At 41.1% G+C, this 15,041-nt stretch overlaps 1 protein-coding gene across 3 annotated transcripts in view; it reads left to right on the forward strand.

Moving 5' to 3' along the window:
• Nucleotides 1–9,319: 9,319 nt before the first annotated feature.
• nsun6 (NOP2/Sun RNA methyltransferase 6) overlaps nt 9,320–15,041 on the forward strand; it is a 30,383-nt gene continuing 24,661 nt past the window's right edge. The window contains exons 1-2 of one of the 3 annotated variants that reach the window (XM_052016280.1): nt 9,356–9,391; nt 11,236–11,294. The gene's annotated coding sequence lies outside the window, so the exon portion shown is untranslated. Of the gene's footprint in view, nt 9,392–11,235; nt 11,295–11,686; nt 11,728–15,041 lie in introns of those variants that run through there. The other 2 variants (XM_052016282.1, XM_052016281.1) reach the window with 2 other exon arrangements.

Genomic DNA, 15,041 nt, shown 5'->3' on the forward strand with positions numbered 1-15,041 from the left:
GTAGCTTTGCCATTTAGTTATCATAGCTGATCTGATTGTGAACTCAACTCCATATTCCTGCCTATCCTTAATAATCTTTCACCTCCTCACTTAGAAAGCATTTATGTACCTCTGCCTTAAAAATATTCAAAGGCTCTGCTTCCACCATCCTTTGAAGAAGAGAATTCCAGACTCATGATACTCTGAGAGAAAAAAAATCACCTAAATTCTGTCATAAATAGGCAACCCCTTATTTTAAACAGTAAACCTTATTCTAGAATCTCCCAAATGCAGGTAAATAGGATTAGTGTAGGTGGGCAAAATGGTCGGCATGGACATGGTGGACTGAAGTGCTCATTTTTGTGCTGTACAACTCTATGACTCTAACAGGAAATATCCTCTCCACATCCTCTTTGACAAGACCCCTCACAATGTAATGTGTTTTGATCATCTCCTCTCACTCTTCTAAACTCCAGATATAAATCTAGCTTGACCAATCTTCCTTCATAAGACAACCAGGTATCTAGTAAACTGTATTTAAATTGCTTCCAATGCATTAACATCTTTCTTTACATAATGAAATTAATCCTGTACTATACTACAGGTCTGAGGCCTAGTAAATCCCCAAAGCGTGAAGACCTGCATCCCAACAATTGAAAGAGGTGGCTTTGGAAGCAATGGTGGTCACCTTCCAAAATTCCATAGATGCTAGAATGGATCCACAGATTGGAAGATAGTAGCATATGTTACTATTTAAGAAGCGAAAGAGAAAGAAAACGGGGAATTCCGGACCAATTACCCTGACGTCAATATTTGGGAAAATGTAGAAACTATTATTAGGTTAGTAGCAGCAGAGCACTTCAAAGATAATGATAATCTGGTAACAATGTGGATTTATGAAAGGGAAATACTGTTTCACAAGTTTGTTAAGAGTTTTTTTGCAGTTATAGCAGGACAAGGGTGTTGAAGGATATAGTGCATTTGGAACTTCATATTGCCTTCAATAATATACTGGCACAGATTGAGAATTGATTAATGGACAGAAAACAGAGAGCAGGGATAAACAAGTCATTTTAAGACTGCGACGCTATGACTAGTGAGGCGCTGCAGGGTTCACTGTCAGGCCTCAGCTGCTCACGATCTTTCTCTGGATAAGGGCACCTCTTAATATATCCTATTTACTGATGATACGAAACTGAGCAGCAGACTGAGAGATGGAGAGGATGTAGAGGGGATTCAAGGGGATATCAGCCCTTAAGGTGAATGGGCAAAAATATTGCAACTGGAATTTTATATGGAAACATGTGAAGTCATTCTCGTTAGTAGGGAAAAAAAGAAAAGCAGAATATTTTTTAAATGGTTAGAAATTGAAAAGTGCTGCTGTTTCAAGGGACCTGGGTATCTTCCAGCATCTGCAGTCTCTTGTGTCAGCAGTGTATATGTTCCTGCACATAGACTTACCTGACTATGCACACGCACGCGCGCGCACACACACGCACACACACCACACACACATATGCATTGGCATACATACACAGAGGCCACCGTGGCCTGCCTATACAACGTGACAATGTACAGGCAGCTGGAGCATTCATGAAGTTTTTGGAAGTACTTTAATATTCAAACCCTCTGAAACCTCTCCCTCAGGTCCTCCTACGCTAACCCTAAACCCTTTCTCTCCTTCACTCTCCTTCTCCCTACCTCCTTCTCCCTTCTAATATTTTGCTTTCCCACTCTCCTCACCCTCAAGCCCCTAACCACTATTGCCTGTTCTTCCTCTATTCTCCATTGGCCACTCACTCTCCTGAGGTGAGGCCACTCCCCAGCCACATCATCTTTCCCCTGACTAGCCCAGCAGCCATGCCATCTGTGGCCTGGGTCCGAGTAGATAATGCTATCACCAACCTCCCCCCGAACCCCCAATCCCACTCCACTACCCAGATTTCATGCAGATAAACTTCATGGAAACTCCATCTGTCTGTCCAATGCCATGTGATGTAGGCAGGCCTTGAGAGCCCTTTGCACTGAGATTGAATCAGAATCAGATTTATTATCACTGATTTATATGATATGAAATTTGTTAGTTTGCAGCAGCAGTACAGTACAAAAACATAAAAATTACTATAAGTTACAAAAATAAATAAATAGTGCAAAAAAATAACGAGGTAGTTGTCATGGACCATTCAGAAATCTGATGGGGGGGGGAGCTGTTCTTAAATGGCTGAGTGTGGATCTTCAGGCTCCTGTACCTCCTCCCTGATGGTAATAACAAGAAGAAGGCATGTCCCAGATGGTAAGGGTCCTTAATGATGGATGCCGCCTTCTTGAGGCACTGCCTCTTGAAGATGTCCTCGATGATAGGGAAGGTTGTGCCTGTGATGGAGTTGGCTGAGTCTACAACTCTCTGCAGCCTCTTGTGATCCTGTGCATTGGAGCCTTCATATCAGGCTGTGATGCAACCAATCAGAATGCTCTCCACTGTACATCTATAGAAATTTGTAAGAGTCTTTGATGACATACCAAATCCCCTCAAACTCCTAATGAAGTAGAGCCGCTGGCATGCTTTCTTCATGATTGCATTAATGTGTTGGGCCCAGGATAGATCTTCCAAGATGTTGACGCCCGAACTTGAAGCTGCTCGCCCTTTCTACTGCTGACCCCTCAATGAGTATGGATATGAATGGTTAAGTTGGCAGTGGCTGAGTGAGGGGGGTGGTACCAATAAGATGATGTTGCTCTCATTCCCTGGCAAAATTATAACCCACTAAAGACTTGTGAAGTTATGCAGTTTGGAGAGGTCTAATATGGAAAGATAGTACACTAAAAATAACAATTTTTAGAAGAATAAACGAGGAGACCTTGGTGCCCACTGTTACAGACATGCCCAGCATAGGCACCCTGGTCTGAAGGACTTGCTTCAGTGATGCAAGTTTCTATGATTCTAATAATATAATTACCACCAGAATTGTTAAATATAAATGCATATCTCACTAGTTTGTGCTCGAAATACTCAATCTACAATCTGGTGCATTTCTAAAGGATCATGATAAATATTAATTGAACCATCTACATAAATTTGCTAGTACTCTACAATAACATCTACTTTCAGGTGGAGAAAAGCAGATAAAAAACAGGTGATGCAAAAGACTTCAGGCATGTTCAACTTTACTTCATGAATGAATAAAGGATGAGTTTCTTAAACTATCTGGTTCTCTGCATTTAAGATGCATTTCTTAAATAAACAATCAATATTTTCACTGGTACTTATTCTGTCGCTGGATTAGGACTAAATCACTGAGTAAGTAAGGTTTGCCTGATGTACAAAGATGATCTTTCATTAAGGCTGTTCTTACCTCAGATTGTCATTAAATCTTGTGTCAAAGTTCATAAATTGACAATTTATTTAAAATATGTAAAGCTTTAAACTTTGTAACAAGTTAATCATTAATTCAATAATGACATACCTCTTGAGCAAGCATCCCTTACAGTTCCTGCATAGTAATTGATTATCTCTCTCATTCAGAGCTATCCACAACCAGAATTATAGTAGAAAGACATTTAAGAGTGTTTTCTATTAAAATAAATAGTCTGAAACAAATCATTCATCCATTCTTTAAATTAATTTCACAAACAGTAAAATGCAAGTATATGGGAATGTAATGATTAGATGTCAGTACTTGGCCTTGGTAATGATCCAAAAATAATGGTTCTACTGGGAGGCCACACATCTCAAAGTTAACAGTGTTAACTTCTGAAAGGTACTCGTCTATTGAAAAATTGAAACCCTGAAACATCTGGGCTGCAGTGTTAGCACTGGGACAGCTCTCCGGAATTGTCACTCACTGTTCTGGCATTTATCTGGGTAGATGTGAAGGACCATCTCATTGGCCCTCTGCCCCATTAAGTCCAGAAAGGAGATAGTGTGGAGACTTCAACAGACATTTAAAAACTATTAAAGCTCCTGGTGCATGTGTTAGTTAGGGTAGGAACAGGAAGATAGGGCCGATGAATGCGTGGCCGAGGAGCTGCTACAGGAGGGATGGATTCATTTTCTTGGACCATTGGGATTTCTTCTGGGGCAGAGGTGACCTGTACAAGAGGGACAGTTTGCATCTGAACTGAAGGGGAACCAACATCCTGGCAGGGAGATTTGGGTGGGTTTAAACTAGCCTGGCAGAGGAGTAAGGCCCAAAGTAGTTGTTTGGCAAATGAGGAAGTTGAGGCAAATATAGAAATTAAAGCCAGCAAGTCCAGTAGGCAGGAGTGGCAAGGGCAGGACAGTGTGCAAGGAAGGTCTCATAGGCTAAACTGTTTTTATTTTAATTTAATAAGCCTGATAGGTAAGGGAGATGAGCTCAGGACATGGATAGACACATGGGATTGTGATATACTGTAGCTATTAGAGAAACATGGTTGAGTGATGGGCAGGACTGGCAGCTTAGTTTTCTGGGGTGCAGACGCTATGGGCACGATAGAAGCGGAGGTAGGGGAAGTTACATTTTTGGTTTAGGGAGAACATCATGGCAGTACTTAGAGACGATATTTTTGGGGAATTATCCAGTGAGGCTATGTGGGTAGAACTTAGAAATAAGAAAGCGGTGATCATTTTGATGGGATTGTACTAATAGGCCCCCTAATAGTCAGCAGGCATTAGAGGTGCAAATGCATAAGATCGCAGATAGCTACAGGAGTAATGAGCATGGGATGTCATATTACAACTGTACAAGATGTTGATGAAACTGCACCTGGAATATTGTGTGCAATTCTAGTCGCCGTGCTATAGGAAGGATGTGACTAAGCTCGAGATGGTGCAGAAAAGATTCACAAGGATGTTGCTGGGTCTGGAAGACTTGAGTTATAAGGGGAGAATGGATAATCTGGGACTGTTTTCCCCGGAGCGAAGAAGGCTGAGGGGTGACCTTAAAGAGGTTTATAAAATCATGAAGGGCACAGATAATGTGGTTGGTCACATTATTTTTCCCATGACAGGGGAGTCTAAAATTAGAGGGCATAGATTTAAGGTGAGAGAGGAAAGATTTAAAGGAGACCTGAGGGACAAAGTTTTCACACAGAGGGTGGTGGGTATATGAAACAAGCCATCAGGAAGTGGTAGAGGTGGGTACAATTACAACATTTGAAAGACATTTAGACGGGTTCATGGATAGGAAAGGTTTAGAGGAATATGGGCCAAATGTAAACAAATGGGACTAGCTTAGGAAGGCACCTTGGTTGGCATGGACACATTGGGCTGAAGAGCCTGATTCCATGCTGTATAACTCTATGACTCCAAGTAAATAATTTAAAATTATTAATTTTTAAGAAAGTAATAAAACATGCAAACATAATTACTTAAAGTAATTAAATTATAGCAAAATAATCAAATAATTACAGTCACCATTGCCTCCTGATCTATACCCTAGAATTTCTACTGACATCAATGCGACTTTAGAGTTTTTCCTTTGGCAGTCATTTGAGATCAAGAATGACAAGCTTCCACTCACTTTTATAGGTTCTGAGATGACTGATGAGGCTAATATGTAGTGAGACAGGAAAAATCTTTCCAGTGCCTTGAGTTATTCGCTGTAAGTATTCCAGGTTTCAGAAGAAGGTGAGAAGATAAGGATCACTGCTGGTCAGTAGACCTGAGCTTTGTGCCAGGTCTCATTTTCTTGCATTATTGTCTTATCTCTTAATTCCCTAAATAAACATAAATTAATCAAGACAGAGGCACAAGGGACTGCAGGTGCTGGAAATTTGGAGCAACACACAAAGGATCTGGAGGAATTCAGCGAGTCAGGCAGCATCTATGGAGCAAAATGGGCAGTCAATGTCTCTGTCTTGAAGGAACTCAATGACTGAGTCATCACAGCCCTAAAAAGTTGAGAATTCCAAAGATTCAGCATTCTCCGAGTGAAGAAATTTCACGTTTTTATGTCCTTTCTTGTCCAGAATCTTTTCTGCACCCCTTCGAGCTTAATCACATCCTTCCCATAGCACGACGACTAGAATTGTACACAATATTCCAGGTGCAGTTTCATCAACATCTTGTACAATTGTAAATGACATCCCAAGCTTGTTATTCCTGTAGCTTATATTCTTAAGCTTGACAATCAATATATAAGCATTTTAAATGAGATATGACATTTTTTAATCAATTGTTTGTGAACAACATCATGGGACGTCAAACATTGAAGGATTCAATTCACGGGTTAGAAAATGTGTGCCAACTAAACAGAAAGAGAAACAGTACTTCATGTATCTGGCAATCAAACTGCCACTTTTCAGTCAGAGTGAGGCGATGAAATTCCATGTAGTTGGAGATAAATCACTGTGATTACAAGATAAATTGAAATGAATATATTTGCATTCTTGTCATGACTGAAGTTAAAACAAAAATACAAGTCATACATCTTTGAAACCACATATGTTAGAATACCAATCTTTTTAAAGCACATCCCATCTTATAGCGTCATAGAGTTGTACAGCACAGAAACAAGCCCTTCAGCCCGTCCCATCCATGCCAAACCTTTTGCCCATCTACACTAATCTCATTGTCCGCATTAGGTATGTATCTTTCTGTGCCTTGCCTTCTTAAGTACCTGTCTAAATGTCTCTTAAATGTAGTGCTTGTATATAACTTCACTACCTCCTCAGGCAGTGAGTTCCAGATATCAACCACTCTCTGTGTAAAAACCTTTCCCTCAAATCCCCTTTAAAACTTCTTCCTATCACCTTAAGCTTTTGCCCCCTTGTTCTTGATGGTTCTACTTAAGGAAAATGATTTTGACTATCTATCTTATTGATATCCATTATAATTTTATATACTTCTATCAGTTTATCCCTCAGCTTTCTTGCTCCAGGGAAAACAAACCCAGCCTATCCAATCTCTCCCCATAACTGAAGTCCTCCAATCCAGGCAACGTCCTGGTGAATCTCCTCTGCACTCTTTTCAGTGCAACCATCTCCTTTCTATAGTGTGGCAACCAGCAATGCACACTCCAAGTTCGGTCTAAGCAGTGTTTTGTAAAGCTGCAACTTTACATCCCAACTTTTCTATTCTATGCCCTAACCTATGAGGATAACCATTCAACATGTCTTCTTCACCACCCTATTTATCTGTGTTGCCACTTTCAGGGAACTATGGACTTGAACCCCAAGATCTCTCTGTTCATCAATTTTCCTTAGCGCCCTACCACTTATTGCATATGTCCTACCCATATTTGAGTTCCCAAAATGCATCAACTAGCACTTGTTACATCTGTCCAACACTCTATCTGATCCATATCCCGCTGTAGCCTTAGACAACATCCCTCACTATCCACAACACCACCAACTTCTGTGTTATCTGTGAACTTACTAATCATACCACCTATGTTCGCTCCCAAATTGTTAATATTTATCACAAACAAGGTCCCAGCACTGACTCCTGCAATTCACCACTTATCACAGATTTCCAGTCAGAAATTATCATTCCACCACTACCCTCTGCCTCCTATCACCAAGCCAATTTTGGATCCAATTAGACAGCTCATCTTGGATGCCATGTGCATTAACCTTCTGGACCAGCCTACTATACGGGACCTTGTCCAATACCTTGTTAAAGTCCATATAGACAACATCTACAGCCCGACCTTCATCAATTATCTTAGTTATCACTTCAAAAAACTCAGTCTAATTAGTGAGGCTTTCAAATTAGTGAGGATCAGCCTGCACAAAGTCATGCTGACTATCCCTGATCAGCCACTGCCTTTCCAAATGTACATCAATCTTAGCCCTTTGGATTTTTGCCAGTAATTTTCCTGCCACTAATTTAAGGCTCACTGGCCTTCAGTTACCTCACTTATCCCTGTATACCTTCTTAAATAATGGAACAACATTAGCTATTCTCCAGTCTTCTGTGGCTAACAAGGATGCAAAAATCTTCATCAGGGCCTCAGCTATCTCCTCCCTTGCTTCTCAGAGCAACCTGATATAGGTATCATCCAGCCCTGGGGAGTTATTAACCCTTATGTAACCCATGACATCTAACATCTCCATCTTCCTAATACTGCCTTGCTGCAGATTGTCCACTTATCCTCCCTGAACCCACTATCTTCCATGTCCTTCTCCTTGGTGAATACAGGTGAGATATATTCATTTAGGACCTCATCAATATCTCCTGGCTCCACACATGGATTACCCCTTCGGTCCCAAAGGGGACCCACTCTTTCTATGGCTACCCTCTTGCTCCTAATATACTTCTAGAATATCTTGGGATTCTCCTTTTCTACCCTTTTTTTTCTCTCTCTCCTTCCCCCAATGGATCTGCTCTCCCCTCCTCCCCTGCACTTGCCTATCACTATCTTTTATCTGCATCTACTTTTCACCACCGTGTGCCCACTCTGCCTCTGCTCTTTTGTCCACCTATCTACCTCTGCCTTTCCCTCCTATATATTGGGCTTCCCCTTTTCCTATCTTCAGTCCTGAAGAAGGGTCCTGACCTGAAACATTGACCGCCTGCTTTTCTCCACAGATGCTGCCTGACCTGCTGAGTTCCTCCAGCATCACAGTGTTTTTCATCTAGATTCCAGCATCTGCAGTCCTTTGTTTCTCAAGGATATTTCACGGTCCCTTTTTGCCCTCCTAATTTCTTTCTCAAGCTCTCCCCAACACACTCTATACTGCTCAAGAGACCAGACAACTACCCAGTTGTGGTACTGAAGAACTAGTTGTGCCTATAGATAACTTTTTCCAGTTATAACACTGGCATGCAGCAATGTGGAAGATTACCCAGGTACGTCTTGTTCACAGAAAGCACGACAGATGCAGTCGGGCTAATTACTGGCCAATCAATGAAGTGACTGAAGGTGTCCTTTACAATGCCACCAAATAGCATTGACTTAGCAATAACCTGCTCACCGATGTCCAGTTCCGGTTTGAATTGTGTGGTGATGTTATGGACGGTGAGGGGCAACACATCATGCTAATGTTGCTCTGAACTTTATATTAGGTCATTGTCCTTTTTTTAAAAAAACTGCAGATGCTTAAAATCTAAAATTACAACATAAAATGTTGGAAATATTCAACAAAACGGACAGCGCCCGTAGAGAGAGAAAAAGAATTAATGTCTCAAGACCATGTCTGTCCTCAAGCACCCGCAAACCGTCAGGTTCAGGCTGGCGTGCGCGCGCACGTGTGACGCACGCATAGCCTTTGAGTGCGCGCGCACGTGTGACGCACGCGGCTCGGAACTGCTGGTCGCTGAGCAACTCAATCTGTCTGACGCGCGAACGAGGGGCGGGAGGGATACGTCATTTGATTGATGTCCGAGTGCTCGGATCAAGGGGAAAGGGCTCCTGACGTCTGACCAATGAGGAGGCGATAGGCGGAGTCGGCGCCGGTCCGTGAAGGCGGGAGCTGGGTATGGAAGCAGGTGAGGTGGGGGAAGTCGTTCCTCCGGGGCAAGTTTAAAGAGCTCTCCCGGTCATAAACTCTGGTGTGGTTCGGTGATTAATTGCTTCAGATGATCGTGAGGTCAGCGGCTGACAGGGGCGGAGAGGGAGGAGTCATTGCAGCGATACAGGCCATGGGATCGCGGAAATTCACGGCATCATACGGTGCTGATGTTAGAATAGATGTTACTTTAATCCCAGATGGAAGTCGGATAGACCGCAGAAGCTGGAAATCTTACAATAAAGCAAGAAATGCTGTCAACACTGCAGGTCAAGACAGCATTGTGTGCAGAGAGATGGAGTTTCAGGATGGTAAAGAAGGTGTATGGCACGATTACCTTCATTAGTTGGGGCATTGGGTTTAAAAGTTGGGAAATCATGTTGCAGCTGTTCAACTTCAGTTATGTCACATTTGGAGTGTTGTGAGAAGTTGTGGTGGCTGCGTTACAGGAACGACGTGGAGGCTTTGGAGAGGGCGCAGAAGTGGTTGACCGGAATGTTGCCTGGATGATAGAGTCTTAGCTCTAAGGAGAGGTTGGATAAACTTGGATTGTTTTCTCTGGAGTGCTGGAGAATGTGGGGTGATCTGATAGAAGTATGTAAAGTTCTGAGAACCATAAAATGGGATAGGTAGTCTTTTTCCAGAGAAGAACTATCAAATGCTAGAGGGCATAGGTTTAAGGTGTGGGGAGGGGGAGATATTAAGGAGATTTATGTGAGTTTTTTACACAGACAGTGGTAGGTGCCTGGAACATGCTGCTAGGGGAAGAGGTGAAAACGTATGATAGTAGTGTTTAAGAGGTGTTTTGACAGATACATGAACAGGTAGGGAATGGAGGAATAATAGACCCTATGCCAGCAGATGGGATTAGTTTGGATTGATATCATGGTTGGCACAAACATTGTGGGCTGAGGGCTTGTTCCTGTGCTGTGCTTTTTTTTGTTCTCTAATAATGTTTTGGTGGCAGGGACCCTTTCTCAGAATTGGAAATGCATTAAAGAAAAAGGTCATTTTAAGTTGCATAGTAGGTGGTGGCGTGAATGCACAGGATGAAGAGAATAGCTGTGGGAGGATTTGACCTGCCAAATAGGGTAGTTAGAGGGTGATTGTGATTCTTTGTTGTTTTATGTTGCTGATAGCTGGGCTGTGGTTTGTGGCCAGTAGGTCAGGTTGTACTATTGGACAAAGAAAACTGAGTCAAATCACAGGTGGATGATTTTAAAATGGTAATAGCCAATTCTCATCCAGAGAATAAGAAACAAAGCCTCCTGAAGCTGAAGAATTTGCTTTTGAGCCTGGAAGGGTGAAACATCCCCAGATGGAGTATGAGGTGGTGTTCATCAAGCTTGTGTTAGGCCTTGTGACAGTGCCGGAGGTCACAGATGAGTTGGAGTGAAGTGGAAAATTAAAGGAGCAGGTAACTGACATTGCACTGTTGCTCCTGTGAACTAAATGAAGGTACTTATTCCATTCTAGTGCATTATGTTCAGCGTTCAGTGTGGTCTCTTCTGCATTGGAGAAACCAAACACTTTGCCACAATGAGGATCAATGAAAGCTTGATGAACAGCACCTTGCCCTCTGTTTAGGCATGTTGCAGTCTTTCAGACACTAGAATTCTCCAACTTTATAAATCTTGCTTTTTCTCTCTAAGAGAACTGGCCATCTCTGCTGAAAGTCATCCATCTGTGATATTTTGTTGTTCACTCTCCACTGAGACATCTATTGACCAAGGGATTTTGACTTGAAACGTTTGCTCTATTTCTCTTTCTACAGATGTTGCTTGGCCTGCTCAATGTTTCCAGCACTTTTTCCTTTTGTTCTAGATATATGGGTTCTGAGGTGGCTGATGACACCAATGTGGGACCTGCAGATTCTGAAACAGGTGGGGCAGGTTGTTCTTATGGGGCAGCTGAATGGGTAGATTGGGCTTTTGTGTGCTCCTGGCATTTGCTCTGGGCTTGTGTCCTTCTGTTGTAGTACTTGACTGTCGGTGCCTCCCAAATGCTCCTACTCAATTTTAAATGGTCACAGACCAGAGATTATCACATTGTGGGAATTGTAGACTTTTTAAGGTGGTTTAGAGCATATCCATGAATTATTTTCTCTATTATCTAGTAATCTCTTGCTATGGTGGACTTGACCTATTCTTTGAACTCTGGTGTCTAGAATGGTGTGATATTTTTATTTCTGCCCTGCTAATTGTTCTACCAAGTAACTTAAATCTGTCCCTCCTACCCTTTTTCCCTCTTTGGGCACCCCCCCCCCCCCCAATAGCTGATCTCCTGCTGTGGAAAAGAGAAGTTTGCTCTATCAAGGTCAGGTATAATTATGTGCACCTCGAAATTAAAACTCTCCTCGGGTTTATTTGTTTCAACCAGAAAAAGTCAAGATAGTCTCTCCTCATAACTACATTTTCCAGCCCTGGCAATATCTCTATCAATCTCCTCTTCAACCCTTTCAATATTTTTCCTTATTTTTTTGATGGCTTCGATGTGATGTCCCTGCTTTTTATTCTATGCATCAGCGAAGAAAGCCAGTTACCTTGAATGCTGCCTTAGCCACAATTAAAAATCTGTTGCTTTACCTTCAGGGATTTGTGGCTGTGTATTCCAAGATTTTATCTGCTCTTCTTAATATCATGCTACATATTGCTATTCTTTTGTTTACCATACCATACCCTACTGCATGGTTCTCCAGATATGAATTCCATTTACCACTTTGTGTACCCACCTATCCAGCCCATTAATATCTTGTTTATGTTCATTTTGTTGGAGTATTATTATTATTATCTCTTTATCTGTGACATCCTCTAAAATGCCTCGTGAAGAAAGCAGTAATATAAGCAAGATCCATAGAAAATGGAAAACACCTTGGAGCCAATAAATTGCTTTTGAAATGTTGTTGTTATTATTGTAATTGAAATAAAGCACCCAGTTTCAGCACTAAACATTCAATAAATTGTAACATGGTAATGATGAGACAATTTATCTCCTCTGATGTTTTTAAGGACAGACATTGGCTAGGATACTGGTAATGACTTCTTTGCTCATCTACAGCATTGTGCATCTATGAGTGCAAACATGACCTTGGTTTAAAGACTCCTCAGAAAAGCAGCATCTCCAACAGTGGCTGAATTTTGCATTTAAACATGTTTGGATTCTACCAAGAAAGGAAAATTCTATGGGAAGACCGCTATCTGTGGTTAATTAATGTTAAAGATAGTATCAGATTTAAAGAAAAATAATACAGTTGCACAACAATGGCTGGCAAGCCAGAAGATGGACAAAATATGAACTACAGCAAAGAATGATTAAAAGGTTAATATGGAAGGAAAAATTAAAGCTTGAGATAAAGCTAACCAGAAATATAAAAACATAGTAAGAGCTATTGGAAACAAATTAAGAGTTAACAAAGTGTATTGGCCTAATAGAAAGTAAATCTGAGGAATTAATAATGGAAAACCTGAAAATGGCAGATGTATCTTCAGATATTTTGCATCAGTCTTTGCAACAGAAAATATGAATAACATCTCACAAATACCTTTAAATTGAGAGGGGAGAAATTGTAATGACCATAGAAATGGTACTGGTGCTGTGGATTGACAGATCTGAGTCTTGATGAACTTTATCCTAGAGTCTTAAAAGAAGTGGTTAGTAAGATACAAAAATAGGAGCTGGGACATTTGGCCCTTTGAGCCTACTTCACCATTCGATATGGTCCTGACAGATTCTTTATCTCATATCCTCTAACACCATTTTCCCACTCTCTTAATATCTTGATCCCCTTTGTATCTAGATATCCGTCTATTTTCGTCTTAACTAAATTCAGAGACCTGTCCTCTACAGCCTTCTGCAGTAGGGAATCCTGCAAGTTTCCTCTGAGTAGGGGGAAAAATGTTTCCTCAGCCTTGTCTTAAATTTCCTACCCTGTACACTAGGGTTCTTGTTCTTGACCAGGGAAAAAAAATCTTCCCAGTATCCATCCTGCCAGAGTTTTGCACATTTTGATGAGATCTCCTCTCGTTCTTCTAAACTCCACTGAGTATAGACTTAGTTGACTCAATTTCTCCTTGTATGACAGTCCTGCCATCCCAGGAATCAATTTGTTGCACTCTCTCTATGGCAAGTATATCCTTTCTTTAGGTAAGATGACCGAAACTGTAGATGATACTCTAGCTGTGGTTTCACCAAGGCCTAGTTGAACTTTTGTAGGATATCCTTCCTCCTGTACTCAAGGCCTCTTGCAACGAATGCCAACATACAATTTGCATTTTTAACTGCTTGCTGACTCTGCATGTTTGCTTTCAGTGACTGGTGTAATAGGACTCCAAGATCCCTCTGCACGTCAACATTTGCCAATTTGTCACCATTTAAGTAATACTGTCTTTCTGTATTACCTATCAAAGAGGACAATTTCACATCTACCTGCCTCGTCCTGCACTTGTTATGTATTTGCCCACTTGTCTAAACTATTTTACAGCCTTCATAAGTTTGTTTCTTTATGACATGGAAGGAAGCCATTCAGCATCTCTTCATCCCTCTGACAACTTGCAATCCCACCCAGCTTTGTGATATTGGCAAACTTGGTATCGGAATTGGTTTATTATTGTCACATGTACCAAGATGCAGTGAAAAGATTTTGTGTGCATGCCATTCAGACGGATCATGCTGTACATAATTATATTGAGGTAGTAAAAAGAAAACAATGCAGAGTATAGTGGTGGAGCTACACAGAAAGTGCAGTGTAGTTAAACAAATGAAGTGCAAGGGCCATGACAAGGTAGATTGGGAGATAAAGAGTTCAAGACTTCATCTTATAGTGTACATGAGGTCCATTCAAGAGTCTGATAACAGTGGGATAGAAACTGTTCTCGAGTCTGGTGGTTCGTACTCCCAGGCTTTTGTATCTTCTGCCTGACGGGAGAAGAGAGGATAGCTGGGGAGGGAGAGATACTACATCTGGTTCCCCTATCTAAATTGATATATATTGTGAGAACCTGGGTCCCAAGTGCTTGTCATCCTGTAAAAGGACCACTTATTCCTACTCTCTGTTTCCTGTATGTCAACTAATTTTCAAACCATTGCAGTGTGCTGTCTTCTTGCTTTAATTTTGTACATAATTGGGGCACTTTATCTTGAAGCCTTCATATAGTTCATGCATATAATTCCTTCTGAAAATCCAAATGCACCACATCCATGTTTCCATATCCTACTAGTTACATCTACAAAAAAGCTACAGTATGTTTAAGATCTGTCTTTCATAAATCTGTGTTGACTTTGTCTAATATAATTGATTTATTTTTTAAGTGTCCTGTTATCCTTTATAATAGATGCTAGCATTTTACCTCCTACTCACGTTAGGCCAATTGGTTCCCTGTTTTCACTCTTTTTGTTAATAATGGGGTTATATTTGCCGCACTCCAATATGCAGGAATTGTTCCATAATTTGTAGAGTTTTAGAAGGTGACAAGCAATGCTTCCACTATTTCAATGGCTAAATCTTTTAGTACTCTGGTATGCGGATTATTAGGCCCTGGGGATTTATTGGCTTTCAGTCTCATTAACTTCTCCAACACTTTTTTTTAAAACTAATACCAATTTCTTTTATTTCCTCCTTTGCAGTAGGCTCC

Source organism: Pristis pectinata, chromosome 5 (assembly GCF_009764475.1).
Source record: "Pristis pectinata isolate sPriPec2 chromosome 5, sPriPec2.1.pri, whole genome shotgun sequence".
Taxonomy (NCBI): domain Eukaryota; kingdom Metazoa; phylum Chordata; class Chondrichthyes; order Rhinopristiformes; family Pristidae; genus Pristis; species Pristis pectinata.